The sequence below is a fragment of the Euprymna scolopes genome, chromosome 33 (genome assembly GCF_053919585.1).
Source record: "Euprymna scolopes isolate OS-2025 chromosome 33, ASM5391958v1, whole genome shotgun sequence".
In the NCBI taxonomy this organism is placed as follows: Eukaryota; Metazoa; Mollusca; class Cephalopoda; order Sepiida; family Sepiolidae; genus Euprymna; species Euprymna scolopes.
This window is the reverse complement of record NC_136514.1, coordinates 62,052,928-62,067,387: the sequence shown is the minus strand read 5'-3', so window position 1 is coordinate 62,067,387 and position 14,460 is coordinate 62,052,928. Positions and strand designations below refer to the sequence as shown.

Here is a 14,460-nt window from a genome sequence, read left to right as displayed (position 1 = left end):
TCTTTTCACCCTGGTTGCTTACTGCTGTTTAGATTCCCTCCTTACGCAACTACCATTTTTTAACACCTCTCTCTACATTCACGGGTTCGAGCCTGCTTGCTTACTACCACTTTTTCTTTTGCTCAACATACACCTCCGAACACCCGGGCAACGCCAAGCACGCAAGCTAGTTTTAAAAATAAATTACGTAACAAAACTCATACATAAATTTAACGTAAATTGCAACAAATCATAGATTCATGATACATAAATTCCAAAACAAATCATGCATTAATATTTTCCCTAAGGGTCGCTTGCTCTTTTGCCGCGCATTGATCGGCGTTTTACGTTAGATTACAGTCAACTCCGAGCGCAAGACATCATGTTCCGAGCACAGCCGAGCGGACACTTAGTTACTTAGTTTCAGATTCTGAACAAGTACCAAGATTTGCTTTGAAAAGGTCTCACCGTTAAATATTAATTAATTATTATTTCCAATATTTTAAGGATTTACCCCCCCCATACACACAAACATATAATATATTCCGCATTGTTTTCGCACGCGCATATTCAATTTATATATATATATATATATATATACTAGCATTTCAGCATGGCGTTGCCTGGGTGTTTGGAGGTGTATGGTGAACAAGAAAAAAGAAAAGAAAAAAGCGGTCAATTTGTTTTACTTTGACCCCTATTATGACCCCCTTAACATATATAAATCTTCTGTAATTGAATTAGAACCATTTTCCAAGTTATCATTTATATATGTATTAGCATTAAACGATATCATGAGGTGCATCATATTATATATTAAGTTTAGTAAGATTCCCTTTTTATGTTGATGGGTATAGATTGGAATATTCTGTTGTAAGTTACTTTTTCATTGGTTGAAGGTTCAATCATCAGTGCAGGCGATACTCAAAATACAATTGCGATTTACGTAAAGCTTTTACCTGGTCACGCGTAACGGACAAAGAGCATGCTACACATGTGGATATAATAGTTTTCATTTCGAAATTCCATGTTGATTCCATAGTTTTACAAGTTACGCTGAAAAAGATCACCATTACATCGACCCCAATTGTTGTAAAATTATAAAAGTATTAACATGTTATGCTTACTTATTAGCACATTTTTTACAAGGTGCTCACCACTTACCAAGGCTCGGAAGCCTCTCAGGGATAAGGGTCATTGCGTGTATAGTACGTTAGTGTTGAGATTTGACAAAGTGTCTTACTTAAGGGGGCAGTTTATCAGGAACTTGTTTATGTTGGACTAAGAAAGAAGCTTTGTTCATGGAATCTACGTTTTGGTTTTGGCACAGATAAAGAGTGGGGAAAATTTTTGACAGTGTTTTCAGCTAGACAGGTGTTTTTTATGAAAGATTGGCGAGGGGGGGCAGGAATTGGAACTCAGACGTGCACTTGCCATGGAAGTAACGATAAAACAAAGACAGGCTCGCAACGTCTCTCCTGTGGGAGAGAGGTTGCAGGGAAGAGAAAAATGCATCCCCCATTAAGCCACGAAGCCTATTTGTAATATGTCAAGGCAAGATAGGCTGTTTTTAGCAGCTCCTGCCCAGATGTGGCAGCAGTACTCCTTGGACATACTTGGCTTTTATATAGATAGAGAATTGCATCAGCAGTAAGATATCTTCTGGAGCGGTAGAAGGATCCTACCATTTTTCCAGCGACCTTGGCAACAGACTTGATATGCGTGTTCCATTTCAGGTCAGGAGTAAAGGTCAAGCCCAGAAGCTTATCAAAACATGGGGCTTCACCTAGACGAGAGCTATCCATTTCAATTGATGCCAGATAGGGATCAGAGCGTTGATGATGTAAAGATAGGAGCTTGGTTTTAGATGCATTAAAAGTAACCAGCCATCTCTTCCCCCACTGTACCAGGCGCTCGAGATCAGAGGAGGGAGAATCAGAGAGAACTTGGTCATTTACAGAATTGAATCGTCAACCTCCAGGAGACTACTGTTTTTGGTACGCTTCGTGACCATGTGGATAATTCAATTATCAATTTTGTAACTTATCGAAGTTGGGAATCTGTTTGTCGAATTCGGGAATTTGCACAGAATTTTGAAAAGAACTTTTTTTTTTCAATTTACGGGGTAGCATACTCTTGCTCTGTCATCCGTAACACAGCCTTAAATAATTCGTATTTACTGTCGCTTGCGCTTACGATTAAACTTTCAAAGATGGGTTGTTGTCGATACACCAGAAAATAGCAGAGGTTACATCCACGGAAAACTTGTGAAAATAATACTAAAAATCTGAATAATAGTTTAAATAAAAAAAAAATTGAAGGTGAACCTTACGGAGAATGCTATATTATGGTTGTTGTTATAATGGAACGGAAATTTAAATTTCGTTTCGTTTTAATTTTTTTTGAAATTTTAATTGTGCCCCCCCAATAACTAAAAGAATAGAAAGAATCACATTCAACAATCGCACTTTTTATATATAAAAAACAAAATATTTTTTTATAAACATAAAATTGTATTAACAAAAATGCAATAACTAAATTTTTAAACGAGAAATGTTAATTTGGTATATCTTTTTGGTATTTTTCCTTTTACATAAGTCTAACTCACCATTCGCGGTGGAAATGACGATTATTATAGCCTTTCGGGTATGCTTACAACGGATAAGCACCCCAACTTCCCCATGTTAAGAACGGCTTTCGGAATAGACACCCCCAACTTCCCATATTAAGAACGGCTTTAGAATAGACACCCCCAGCCTCCCCATGTTAAGAACAGCTTTCGGAATAGATACTTCTCAACTTGTCAGCATACCTGAAAAACTATAAAAGTTAACATGTCGAATGTGAACGACGAGTTGGACGTAATGTAAAAATGTACCGAATTTAATACGGACATTTAATTTAAATTTCCGTTTCATTTTTACAATAACCGTAAAACAGACCAATTCCCCGCAAGTTTTACCATTATTAATATTTATCTGAAAAATTCAGAACGCTAATATGATCTTTGCCATCTTAAAATCTACACCTTTCTAGATGCTACTGCTACTACTACTACTACTACTTGTTTTATTATTATTTTAAAATTAATTATTTACTGTTACTCATAATCCGATTCTATTACTGCTGCTCTATTCTATTAATTATAATATTTGTTTTCCATATTGTATTTTATTCTATACTGGGTTTAATTAAGAAACTACCGGAACCCAACGAATTAACTTCGACCCTAATGAAAACTGTTTGAAAATTACCTAATAACTAGTGTCTATATAAAAAAATTAATAAACACATACAAAGTGAAGATAAACGACTTCAAGTTTTTGAAAATTTAATTTGATTCTGATCGATACACGCTTATTCTTGACAAAGTTTCGTAACTGAAACGAAATTACGGATATATAGAAGCAGGATTCCTGATAATTTCCCCCCTAAAATTTAGTATCTTCTTAGCTTCTTTCCTAGTTTCTATATATGCTCTTGTCATCCATTTTAGCTTGATCGTTTCTTTGCTTTCTCTCTTGTTTGCTTCTCCTTTCACCCGATCTAACTTTCCCGCATCTTTTTTCTTTACTTTTGTTATTTTAAGGTATGCTTGTATGTCACTGGCAGTCTTATCAATTGGCTCTCTTCCCCATTCCTGATATGTCCCTTCCTATTCATCTGCAACCAGTTGAAGTGATGTATTTGGTCTAAACCAGACTCTTAGATACGTATAAACATGTGCACACGCATACATACACGTATATATATATATATATATATATATATATATATATATATATATATACACACACATATATATATATACATATATATACACACACACACATATATATATATATACACATACACATACACACATCAGATCACATACATATCCACGTACACGCTCTGGCTTTCTAAAATAATCTTATCTCGTAGGTAATAATACACATTGGAAACAAACGGAAAAACATCGTCTACAATTATTTAAACGTGATTATCAGTCAAGTCGGTTTGGAATGCGACTTTATATCATTAGAGAAGCTTCGTCAGTCTATCCTTCTGTTTGTTAAGTTTCAGTTTTAAGTAACATTTTCATCGGTCAAATTAAATGGACATAGCTTATTTAGACAGTATTCAATTATCTTGACAAAATACTATGCCTGTCTATGCCAAAGGTCTGTCACGCTAAAATTCGCAATACAAATTTCGTTTGTTGTTGCATTTTGCTTTCAAATAAGTTTGTTAGTCATGTTTTAGCTTGAAATATGATTTTCCTTTCTCTGCCGTATTCATGAGTAAAAGTGCATTTTATTTGTCCGTCACACTTAGGTGCATTTTATTTGTCCGTCACACTTAGGTGCATTTTATTTGTCCGTCACAATTAAGGTAAAAATATAGTTTTCTTTGTTCTGTCATTCTCAGCATACACATTGCAGTTGAATTTGTCTATCAAGTTTAAGTTCAAAAATCATTTATATTAATCTGTTGCGCTTAAATATAATTTGTGATTGCCTGTCACGCTTAAGTTTAAACTATCATTTCCATTAGTCTGTTTGGCTTGACTTTAAATATACTTTCTATTGTTCTGTAGCGCGTGAAATCTCGTTTCTATTGATCTTTCGTGTTTAACTTGAAAATATCATTAGTGTTGTTCTGTCAACTTAACTTTGAAATATCGTTTCTATTAGTCTGCCACCCGTTTGCCCCACTTTATTTTGGAATATCATTTTCGGGTTTAAAATAAAATTTGCGTTTGTCTGTCAGGATAAAGTATAACATTAAAATTTCCTTGCTAAACGCGTACATTAAATGCGTGCATCTTGTTTATCAAATTTATGATTCGTTTTATAATTTCATTCTTATTTTGTTGTTTCTGAAATGAACATGTTTTTCTTTTGTACTTTTCTGATTATTTTATATTTTTATTTAATGACTTTTTACCATCTTTATTTTACTGTTATTTCACTACAAACAGTGCACGGTGCCATTAAGTCGTAAGGGGCTACTATTTATGACCAGATTTGCAGAAATACTAGGTAGGCAGTTGGGCAGCGAGATGCCTGTTTGCATTATACTTGAACTTCTGCATGTCAGTACAGTTGGGGAAGCAGGGGCCTGAGACAGGATTCCAAAGTCTAGCAGTTCGAGAGAAGAAGCTATTTGAATAGAACGTGAAGTTCAAGTAGAGCTCGACTAACAGTTTATTGGTTTTCCATTTCTTGTTATTCTCTAATAATTAAATTATATAGTAGTTGCTCTATGCGCTCAATATCTAATATTTATATTTTAATTTCTTTTTATGACATGTAAAGTATAAAATTTATTGGATATTTAAACTTTTTAAATAGGAGGCTTACTTTTTCGTACACATCTCTTATGACAAGGTGCGCTCGGGCGCATATGTACAGTCATCGTTCATCGCTGGCAAAAGTGCATGTAGAATGGTGTTGTCTATGTGGAAAATAAGTTCTGCAGCACAAAAGTTTGCTAATTTTAATTGTACCACTCCTGTCTTCTTAACTCTTCAACTTTTGGATTAATACAAATATGAGACTTTTGATACGACCCTCCTACTTATATATATATACTAGCTGTCAGTCCGGCGTTGCTTAAACATGATATTTTAATTTATGCAGATAGCGTATGTATTTTTATAGAATCAATCCTCTATTGATTATCATATATTACGAAGAATAATTTGTCCGATGGTCTAAATCGCAAGAAAAAATGATAAATAATACCGTTTGTGTTTGTTTACAATATCACCTCAGCTAATGTTTAGGCTTGACGATGAATATCATGGAAAAGTTACTTCTGATTTATGTTTAGTTTTAAAATATTCAAATGCAAAAATAAAATAAAATGGTGAGAATACTAAATCATTCGATCTATAGTTTACTATTAAGCTATATCTCTATAAATTATAATAAATCTGTTTTTTAAGAATAAATAATTGGCTGAAATTTATCATTTATCTCCCTTGCCGGTGAAATGTGAAATATTTCTCCTGTAATAATTTTGTTTTTATCCATAAAAGAGAAAAACAATTTTTAAGATCCTTAAAATAGTCTTTCTTTTTATAGATAAAAATACTTTTTACAGGAGAATAATTTTCAGTTACACCAGTCAAGGGAAATAATTCTTAGCAAATCAAGTAGGATTCGATACTCAACAAATCATTTGTCCTAAAAACCGGAACTTTTGGCATGTGGAGATATAGCTCAAAGGTAGAATATTCAACTGTAGCTCGAAAGGTCCCCCTGTTCAAGTCCGGGTGTACCTCACCAGTTCATTTTATTTTGTTTTATTAATGAGTTCAGTTTACGATAAAATAAGATGTATCATTTAAAATCGCCGAAAATCATTTCTTCGTTTGCATATTTTAAAACATAACATTAACTAGAAGTGACTTTTCCAGGGCATTCATAATCAAACCCAAATATTAACTGACGTGATATTGTAAGAAATCAGTGGAATTTGATAAAGTACGTTATCATTTTTATTTTTATTTCTTTGCCAATTTTTACACCGAGCAAATTAATCCTCGTAATTAATAGGACAATATACGGCATAATCGAGTTGACAACCCGGTTCTCGTCAGATCACGGAAGCTAAGCAATATCGAGCCTGATTAGTACCAGATGGGTGACCATTTCGGGATTCTAGGCGCTGTATGAGCTCTCCGCTTATCTCGACATTTGTTTCCAGTCGTCCTGTACACTATTCAATTACCGTCATTTACATATAGTCGGTTAAAAATAAAGTCGGCTTAAAATTTAAAGGGTAAAATTGAGAATAGCTGATATTTTTATCGTATGCCTAAAAAGTGTGTATATATCTTTGAACTTTAAATCTGCGTGAATTTGTAAAGAATATTGAAGCCATCTATATATACATATAATTATATATATACACATATACACACACATATATATATATATGTGTGTGTGTGTGTGTGTGTGTGTGTGTGTACATTTTAGTTTAAAACAATTTTGCCTTGCAAAATAGAGTTTTTGGTTTACAGACATGACACTTCATATATAAGGTATTTGAACTCATGCGAAACTATATTTAGGTTTTAGCCCGGGAAAATTGGTATAAAAATATGAAAATTAAAAAAAAAAAAAATTTGTCAAGTGAAAACCAAACGACGGCATGACGAATATGCATGCATAACGTAGTAGCTATTGGTTCATGTTTTAATTTTTAGACTTGTAGCAAGCACGTCTTCATAGCTCAGTCATTAACGGTAGAGAAAAAAATAAATCGTAAGCTAAACGTTTTGGTTTCGACCCTAGGTGGTGGCGCACGAGTTATTTGTTTTTTAAACTTTTTAAATCATTACTATATATTGGGTTCAATATAATATAATAATGAATACGAAATCTGCATTAATCAAAATGTCGTATTTTCAGCACTTGCTATGAAAAATATGATAGAGCTAAGATAGACTGTGTGAGAAAGAGTTTGCAAGGAGGAGAAAAGTACATCACTTACTAGGTTTCGGAACTGGTTTTAAACTGTCTCAAGGCAGGAAAAGCCGCTCTGAGAAGCTCTCTCCTTCCACATGTGACAATCCTACTCTATTTTAGAAGTATTTGGCTCTTATGCAGGTGGAGATTTGTGTTAAAAGTGTAATAGCTTCTGTAGCGGTAGAATGATGAAACCATTTTTTTTACGACCTTAGTAACAGATTTGATATAAGTCTTCTGTTTCAGATCAGGAGCGAAAGTCACTCCTAGAAGAAGTGTGTTTCATTGAGACGTGATCAATTCATTTCGATTGAAGGCAAGTTGAAATCAAGGTATTAGTTGTGATCAGATAGCTGTTTGACATGCAGACGAGAGGCATCATCTTTAATTAGATCATACTTCTTCGTATTTAAATATAAATATTTTGATTAAAATTACTTTTATCAATATGCTCCACACACACACACACACACACACACACACACACACACACACACACACACACACACACACACACACATACATATATATATATATATATATATATATATATATATATATGTCCACGCACACACACATTTTATATATATATATATATATATATATATATATGTAATACGATCTTTGTTTATGTAGCGATCATTTTCATACCCTATATATTGGTTAAATTTATAAATACATTATGTAGCGATCAATAACCATTTTTGTGTGATCACTTATCGATTAGTTATCTATTGTTTGCACAGCGATTTAATGAGCCAAAAATAAAGAACAAAAATACCGTGAAACCCTATCAAGTTTTTTATTGTTAAATATAAAAAGATGAGCCAATAAAATAAACGATTATTCTTAAAATGCGTTTATTGAATCGACGCGTCTAGTAATGAAGAATCGATTTCGAACTTTAGTTGACCAGATCGAGGAAAACACTAGTAGATTGCCGAAAATACTATTTAAGTTAGTGTGACAGACTAGCGAAAATGTTATGCATGACAGACCAATATCGTTATCTCGTTTGAAGTAAAAATAAGAGTGGCAAATGTTATTATTATATTACAATTACAGATCAACTAAAATACTGTTTCACGTTTAAGCACGACAGACGAGACGAAAACAATAATTTCAGAAAAAAAATCGTGAAATAGATGTAGTTTAGTTTTGTTTTACATCAACTTAACAATTTAATTTTTTTATGCTGAATACGGTTAATATGGCAACAATTTTTATACTTCAAGTTCTTTATATATTCAAATATTTATTCATAGCGTTTGGTTTGGTCGTTTTACAGTATATTAACCATTTTCTGGTTATTTTGATAAAAGTGTTTATGATTCAAGTTTTTACATCTTCGAACATTTATACATAGCTTTAATTTAGTTGTTTTGTTTTAGGGCATGTTGACCCTTTCAGGTAATTTAATGTCAAACTCGGCCATTTTAATGAAAGTTTTTTTTATAATTTAATTTGATTATATCTTTGTGAACATGTTACTTCCGAGAATGAAATAATGCGAATTAAGTGAATTAAATAATGCCGCTTTAATATTCCGTGCAGATTCCCGAGTTCGACAAGATACCCTTAAGAAGATCGGAGGTTACATCGACCGTGACGTTGTGAAAATGACACTCAAAATAAGAACAGTAGTTCGAAGAATCCAAATAATATAAATAATTAATCCTCATCCCAAAAATTCAGAAGTGTAAAACGTTTTCGTTTATTTAATATAAAATCTGGTTATTTAAGTAAGCTTTTATGATTCAACTTATTTTTATATCTTTAAATATTTATTCACGGTGTTTGGTTTGGTGGTTCTATGGATTTATTTGCTTTAAAAACATGATTGTGTTTTAAAAAGAGAAAAGACAAAAACAATCAAATGAATGTTTATTGTATTATTATCGCATGTAGCAAAGATTGAATCTTAACACACAGCGAATTGTTGATTGTTGTTATTAATCGTTACACCGTATCCCCACGTGAATAATTCTGGTATGAATATTGTAAGCCTAAACACCACTTTTTTCTTTTTTTTTTAAATAAGTAGTGTAACTACCAATTTATATTATTATTATTATTATTTTTATTATTATTATTATTATTATTATTATTATTATTATTATTATTATTATTATTATAATAATAATAATAATAATAATAATAATAATAATAATAATAATAATCTCGACTAGAAGACCAAGAAACTCATGACTATGCACAGTAAACTACACAAAAAGGATGATACTGATTTACTTTTTGTGGAAAGGAAAGACGGGGGAAGAGGGCTGGTTTGTATAGAAGATTGTATACATAACACACAAAAGAATTAGAAAAATACTTAATGCAGAACGCGAAAGAATAATTACTACAGCAAGAGAGACGAAAGAAACAAACAAGACAGAAAAAGAAGAGACGAGAAATAAGACGGCGAAATAAAAATGTGAAGAGAAACAGCTACACGGATGATTCCTGAAGATAACAAATGATGAGACTAATAAAAACACCGGGACATGGCTAAAAAAAGGACACCTAAACAAGGAAACTGAATCCATAATAACAACAAAATAAGATAATAAAATTAGAACCAACCACATCAAAGCAGGATCGCAAGATACAAGAAACAGTAAATGCAGACCCTGTGGATAAAGAGACGAAACAATAAACCACATAATAAGCGAATGAAGCAAACGGCAGCAATATTTGAAAATGAAAGTAAAAAAATCCTATAGAATATGGATATACAAATGAATAAACCCATCCAAACAAGAAGATCAGATGTCATAATTGTTAACAAGAAGGAAAAGTCCTGCTAGATTGTAGATTTTACCGTTCTAGCAGACAACAGAGTGAAGATCAAGGAGACAGAGAAGCGGAGCAACTACATAGAACTGGCGAGAGATCTCAAAGGAATATGGATGATGAAAAAAGGTCAAGGTAACACAACATTGTATGAGCGCTAGGTACAATACCGAAAAACTTTCTAAAAGAATTAGAGAGATGTGAATCAAAGGTATGGCTAAGAAGATACAACAGATAACGATAATGAAAATTGTTGAAATATTAAGGAAAACACTTGAATGTGGAAACTAACACACAGGCGCTACAAGCAGAAACTGCTACGTATGTAAACCACAAAGGGACATCATACGGAATCATGAAAGCTGAAACTGTAGCTAAACTCACCTGCGTCCCTTTCTTCCGCCGTCTTTCCCGTTTTGTTGTGTGTATCCATAAACTGGTGCCACAGCAAAAGAGAGGAGGCCAAGCAAGATGGAAAGACCGAAGAGTGAAAGCACTAGCCAGACTTCGCTGGTTGAATGCAAAGAGAACTAGGACCTTCTGGAGGCGTGTTGCCACCTAAATTCCAGTAGGCGTCAATGATCGCTGCTTATTAGAAATCAATGGTAAACAGTCGTTGCGATAACGCAAATTCATCTGCAAAAGTTACTAAAAGAGATGGAGAATACTGTAAATCTGGTTAGACTTGTTGTCACTCAGACGACAAAGAACTTCAATGTGGCTTGTGTGACTATTCCAAGGGAGTAAATAATAATAATATTTATCATTACGCATATTGAAATTCTTTTACTGATGCTCTAATCTAATATTTATAGGTATTGATTTCCATGTTGTATTTAATTCCATACTTTGTTGAGTTAAATAACTATCGTAAGCCCATATGCTTCTTTTCTCTAAATGAAGAATGTGTAAAAATTATGTCTGTACAAAATCATAACAACTGAAAATAAATCATTCCAGTTTTTGTGCATTTTATCTTGTTCCATAAATGCTTATTCTTGACAAATATATATAACTAAAAACAAAATATTGAATAAATAAAAGCATGCATGTTCAGACAGAAAGTAATAGTGAAAAAAAGGAACAAAACACACACACACACACACACACACACACGCTAATTCGCACCTGAGCTTGAAACGGCGTAACCATGATATATCAACAATTTTATTTAAAAACCGAAGAATCGGAACAGATGTTATGATTATAAGTGCAGACTGTACGCTTCACCAGTAAGTTTTCTGATTTCATTTTCTCTTACAATATTGAAAAAAAAATACTATATATTATGTTCCGAGCTAGAGTTAAACGAGACGCGTTGATTTTATTTTAGTCGTTCGTAAAGGCAAACATCATAGGATGTGCACTCTAAAACGTGATCATCTTTTATTAAGATGGTTAAGATAATTTCTATTTGAATTCGTGTAAACTTTTGTTCACTGTATATTTATCCTTACAAGAGTTTTTTGCAAAGTATATTCTTAAATCTAAAACAATTCCACCTACAATGTCCTAATATTACTCGAATACGACTGATAAAATTATATTTTTAAAATATCGGTTTAAAATAATATAATTTAATGTTTTAAGGAGTACATATGTTTCTAAATATCTTTTATGCTGTGCTTTTTTCTTTCACAATAGAACATGGTTCTGGTAATGACGTTAAAAGATATCTAGTGGTGAGGCTCGATTTAAGGACTGTGGGGAATGTGGAGTAACAAGAAAGGTACTACTGCTCCGAGACCCACTTTGGCCAGGAGTCTTAATAACTGTAAGGGCATTTGATGCCACCAGATCAGGCGGTCTTAAGATACTGGCTTCCTGATCAAACATGCACCAAACATTGATGTCATTTTAAAAATTTTCCTTTGCATAATTCAATCTTATTATGTAAAATTAAAAACAAAAATAAAACAGTTAAACCAAACTCCATGAATAAATATTTGAAGATATAAAGAACTTGAAGAATATAAAACCTTTTTCCACATTACTGATTTCGGAAGGAAATAACCTCTAAAGGTTGATATGTTGTTAAACAAAAACAATCAACTGATAAAACCGATTAAATTAGCGGGAACGCTGTAAAAAATTTTGAAGTTATATCAAGGTCATGTGTTGTTTAGCCAGATTTTTATAATAAAAATATTCTGAATTTAATTGCCTGCCATTAAAGTTTCGGAAACATTTCATCTGAGATAATACTAAATAACTAAGGATAATAAGAAAATAACACAAAGAATATTTTTCATGTCGTAATTAATTCCTTCTACTACTTTATTTGATCTAAATGATTTCTTTTTATATTTCAGGCTATAACCATCTAAAGAAGATGTAAAAATAACATAGGCGAACGGACCGGACCCCCGTCAGCCAAACACCCGAGCCCCCTTAGCTCAAGTAACTTCCGGCAGCTGCAGTTGAATAATCTTTATCAGCTTTCACCATTTTGATTTCATCTTTGAGCACGTTTCCTCATTTCCGGTTTTATTATCGCAATTTTGGCAACGGTTTCATTATTTACTGACTTGGTGAGTAAAAACCGCTTATCTTTTTATAATGAAGGCTCATACACACTTAAATTTATTCCAAATGAAAAGAAAAGAAAAATGTATATTGGTTTCTTTAAAAAATAGAATACGAAGTAAAACACACACACACACACACACACACACAAAAATCACACACACACACACACAACACAAATGAATTTTATTTTTAGAACAAGTAAACTCTTTTTGGATACTTTAACCGTTAATTATGTCAGTACATTTTATGGCCACATCCGCAAAAAAAAAGGTAAATTCGCATGAATCGGCACGAATTTTCTTACATGTTTGATCTTTTCTTGCTATTGGTTTTCCCGATTGTTTCTAGAACCGAGTACTTACAAAAGGGACCACATAAACAATGCGAAGTAAAAATGCTAGTATGCGTTCGACGAGATTCGAACTTGTCACACTCAGGTGGCCAGCTAATGTCATTAACCACATCAACACGGCCATTACCATCGTTTTAGTAACGATGTAAATTATCAACCCAAAAACAAAATTACGTATTTTCAGCTTTTGGAATAATTTTCCACTAGATAAGATTATAGGTCAACCGATAAAACTCTTGGAGCTTTGCCTGTAAATATATTTTCTTCTAATATGAAAAAAATCACTAATTTTGTTAAAAAAAAAACAAACTTTTTTAAATGGAAAATCTAAAGTTGTAATCGTCGATGGTTGGTCCGATGTTCCGAAGTTTCTGAATTCGCAGCGCACATACACACACACACACACGCGCACACACACGCGCGCACGCACACACACACACACACACACACACACACACACACACATATATATATATGCGCGTGTTTGCTGCGAATTCAGAAACTTCGCAACATCGGATCAACATATGTGTGTGTGTGTGTGTACGTGTATTATCCTCTACAAGTAAATTATTAAACATATAAACTTACCTAACTCCACACACAAACGCACACTTCCTATAGCTACGTAACTAGAAAACGTAGCTATTAAACTTGAAATAGTGATATTGGGCAAAGCGAAAAAGCACTAGTAGAAGATATTGTCCACAATGAAACTTGGTTAAACAGAGCTGGGCGGAATGCATAATAAAATACAAAGATTTTATATGCGATATGCAAAGAAATAAGAATCTTAGGAAGATCTTCATCATTCCATTAATTATATTAGCAATAGACTCATCAAAAAGAATTTTAAAAATATTTTGCAAATATACCCGGTGAACCAGGTGTAGGAGAGTTACAAACAATACCACTTAAGGGATTTAAAATTTTAAAAAGATATCTCGATTGGAATCTATGAGCAAGTGAACGGCTGGCATTCGGTAGGATGCCTCATTCCAAGCTCGACCAAAAAGAAAAGATCGTTTTGTAAGGTGCACTACTTGAAATGCATTTTTCCTGACATTGAAACACAAAAACAATCAATAATATTGTTATTGATAGGAAACAAAATATTTCTCATTTATTCTTTAACCATATTTTACTAATGTGTAACTTTATTCGATATTTAATATTTTTCGTAACTTCGATCTTTTAAATGTGACGGCAAAAATAACATAAAATAAGTCAATTTGCCTTTTCCCTTGCTCTTTGGAAATAGATCGCAATTATTTATAATCAAATCGATCTCTCTAAGGAGAAAGGAGAGAAACATTGAAACACTGTTGCTAAATATCTGTTCAGGAA

General features: G+C 32.9%; 1 protein-coding gene across 1 annotated transcript in view; it reads left to right on the top strand.

Moving 5' to 3' along the window:
• The window catches only part of LOC145258256 (neuronal acetylcholine receptor subunit alpha-10-like), an 800,162-nt gene that overhangs the window by 338,978 nt on the left and 446,724 nt on the right, over positions 1-14,460 (top strand). Inside the window, exon 3 of the mRNA XM_080116238.1 lies at positions 12,548-12,766. The gene's annotated coding sequence lies outside the window, so the exon portion shown is untranslated. The remainder of the gene's footprint in view (positions 1-12,547; positions 12,767-14,460) is intronic.